General features: G+C 43.3%; 1 protein-coding gene across 1 annotated transcript in view; it reads right to left on the bottom strand.

Moving 5' to 3' along the window:
* Positions 1–3,197, bottom strand: part of Bcl2l13 (BCL2 like 13) — a 52,570-nt gene that overhangs the window by 28,107 nt on the left and 21,266 nt on the right. The gene's annotated exons all lie outside the window — the stretch shown is intronic.

The raw sequence follows: 3,197 nt of genomic DNA, 5'->3' as shown, positions 1-3,197 counted from the left end.
TGTGTGTGTGTGTGTGTGTGTGTGTGTGTGTGTGTGTGTTTAGAGACAGGGTTTCTGCGTAGCTTTGGAGCCTGTCCTGGAACTAGCTCTTGTAGAGCAGACTGGTCTCGAACTCACAGAGATCCGCCTCCCTCTGCCTCCTGAGTGCTGGGATTAAAGGCAGGCACCACCGCCACCCAGCTGTTCTTGGCTTTGACTAAGAATCAATTCGCTAAGCAATGCTAGCGATCTAGGAACATGGATAACACAGCTTTGATGTCGTTCTCACCACGGAAATCTACAGCGCTCCTACTTCCCTTATTCCTTAGATGTTTCCATAGAGTGAGTGAGTGAGTGAGTGTGTGTGTGTGTGTTGGGGGGGGTGTATACAAGCGTGAATGCAATCATACTCATACATGTAAGTGGAAGACAGAGGCCAACATTAGGTTTCTTTCTCTATGGTTTTCTACCTTACTTTTCTGTATGGTGTATGAGTGTTTTGCCTGAATGGATTTCTTTCTGTACACCACATGCATCCTGGTACTCATGAAGGCCAGAAGATGACACTGTGTTCCCTAGAACTGGAGTTACAAACAGTTTTAAGCCACCACATAGGTGCTGGGACTTGAACCCAGAACCTTTGGAAGAGTCATCTCTCCAGCCCCTCCACCTTGTTCTTTGAAACGGTCTTTGCGGAACCTGGGGCATACTAGCTAGCCCACAAGCTCTATGGGTTCATCTGTCCTGCCTGCCCCTATACCAGGGTTACAGACCAGTTCTACTGCGTCCAGCTTTTACCACGTGGGTGCTGGGGATCCAACCTCAAGTTCTCATGTTTGTACAATCGGTAGTTTATTAACTGAGTTAGCTCCTCATTCCCATCACATACTTTTTAAGAGGGAAGGGATTAAAACAGGATCTTACTAAACAGACCTGGCTGGCATCCAATCACGACCCTTGTGTCCCACATTCCGGCTGCTGAGATTTCTAGCATGTGTCATAACGCCTGGCTCCAACAGGCATACTTTGAAGCCATACTGAATTATGTATAGTGAAGTTTTTTTTTAAAGCAACCCAGGCCGGGTGGTGGTGTTGCACACCTTTAATCCCAGCACTCTGGAGGGCAGAGGCAGACGGATCTCTGTAAATTCTAAGCCAGCCTGGTCTAGAGCGAGTTCTAGGACAGCCATGACAACACAGAGATGTTGTCCTTCCGCTCCTCCAGCCAATAGCCGCTGAGATATCAGCCCATTGGGGCGTGGCCTCTCTCTTTAAAAAAGCGGCCACTTCCCTCCTCTCTCTCTTTTTGCTTCCTACTCCATTTCTGGCGACTAGACTCCTTCCTGATTGCGCAGAGGGCTGTTGTCTGGGATGGTGATCTATAAGTTTTTTCCCCTTTAAATAAATACCACCATATTAATCATAATTCCAAACTGGTGTGGGATTGTTTGTGACTTATGCCTTCATCAGAGAAATCCTATCTCAAAAAAACAAAAGAAAAAAAAAGCAACCCAGTTTCTTCACAATTCAACAAATAAAAACGCATTATACTTCATTTCTACTGTAGTGCCTTATTAACTTACTCTTTTCCTGATTATTCCTCAAAGGACCAATTTAAGTCTGTTTTTCCATCATGTCTTCGGTCTTTAGTGATTTTTTTTAAGAGAAAGTTTCCCAGGTTGGACTTAAGATCACTGTTATAGTTAAGGGTGACTTTGAACTTCTGACTGTGCTACCATGCCCAGTTTTAGGCAGGCTGGGGATTGAACCTAGGGTTTTATGCTTCTAGGTAAGCTCCATTCACACTCTTCAGGGTCACTTTCCTACGCCTGAGTAGTACAAGCCTTTCCGTATCAGTTAGCCTGTGCTGTCCATGTGGGTAAACACTTCCAAGTACTCCAGCCTACATTCAGTGATTTTACCATTTGTTCTGACCAGATTACAAATACTCTGACACTTTGTCTAAGACTTGTGTCAAACAGGAAAAACACTTGACAGTGGTAGCTGTCACTATCTACTGTGGTATGTACCTAAATAAAGGGTTACAGTGGACATAACGTATTGGCAAAGAAAAAAAAAAAGGAAGAAGTTAGAAATTGAGAAGTGATTTTTCTATAAGAGAGCATGAAAACTAACTAACCACACATACAGGGCAATAGATAATATAGATTTATTAATGGCAGTGGTGACACAGAGAATACGAAGAAAGGTAACAAGAAAGCAGACCTCAACTCCTGCCTCCACACTTATGAGAACTGTACTCAATAACCAAGGCACAGGAGCTTAGCTTTAAACTGAGTCTGTAAATCAACCAGTCCTCATCATTTGCCCATGCACCAATAGTTCATGAAGAAGCAGCACTGAAAAACAAATCCTCTGCCTGGAGTGGCTAATGCCTGCAATTCCAGCATTTGGGACACTGAAGCAGAACTGTTATAGGTTCAAGGACGAGAGAGAGAGAGAGAGAGGGAGAGAGAGAGAGAGAGAGAGAGAGAGAGAGAGAGAGAGAGAGAGAATCGTTCTGTTACGTGGCTTATTACTGAACCCTAGAATGTATGAATAATTTTTGATGCAGTCTCAAACAAGAAATAAGAGATGCCATCTGTCATCAGCCTCTTTCTGGAGGACATGCACATCCTAAACAAACAGACCCACACAGCCCCTGGCGCTACCACCAACCCACACAGTGAATGACAATGTCTTGGTTACCATATGCTCACACCCCACCAGATTAAGAAGCAGCTGATCAGAGGAGTGCTGTTCTCATGACACTGACATGATGCTGATTACACATGACAAGCTGTCATACTTGATAACAAACTGTGTGGAAAGCCTAAATTATAAAAAGGCTACTGCTGTTAGGATACAAAAGGCTGGCTAGCTAGCGACCCAAGGACAGGCAGATTCAATGATCTTCATCTAATTAATCCTCTTCACCCAGACATTCTATAGCACAGAACTACACAGTAGGGCCAATGTAGCATAAATCCTGTTCAATGAATCCAGGGGAAGTATTTCAAAGATAAATAGGCATGAGCACACTAAAGTCCACCCACTTCAATTCAAATAAGGAGTTAAGTGAGTTAGCAGCTGTTATATCCCAGCTCTGAAATTTCAAACTGAATACAACTAACACATTTTGGCCAACTTGAATGGGCTAAATCAAAGAAGTAAATTCTGTATCTACAAATTTCCATATAAGGACATATTAAAATTAT

The sequence above is a fragment of the Microtus ochrogaster genome, unplaced genomic scaffold (assembly GCF_000317375.1).
Source record: "Microtus ochrogaster isolate Prairie Vole_2 unplaced genomic scaffold, MicOch1.0 UNK1, whole genome shotgun sequence".
Taxonomy (NCBI): domain Eukaryota; kingdom Metazoa; phylum Chordata; class Mammalia; order Rodentia; family Cricetidae; genus Microtus; species Microtus ochrogaster.
The sequence above is the reverse complement of the archived record's forward strand: the minus strand, read 5'-3'. Positions and strand labels throughout refer to the sequence as shown.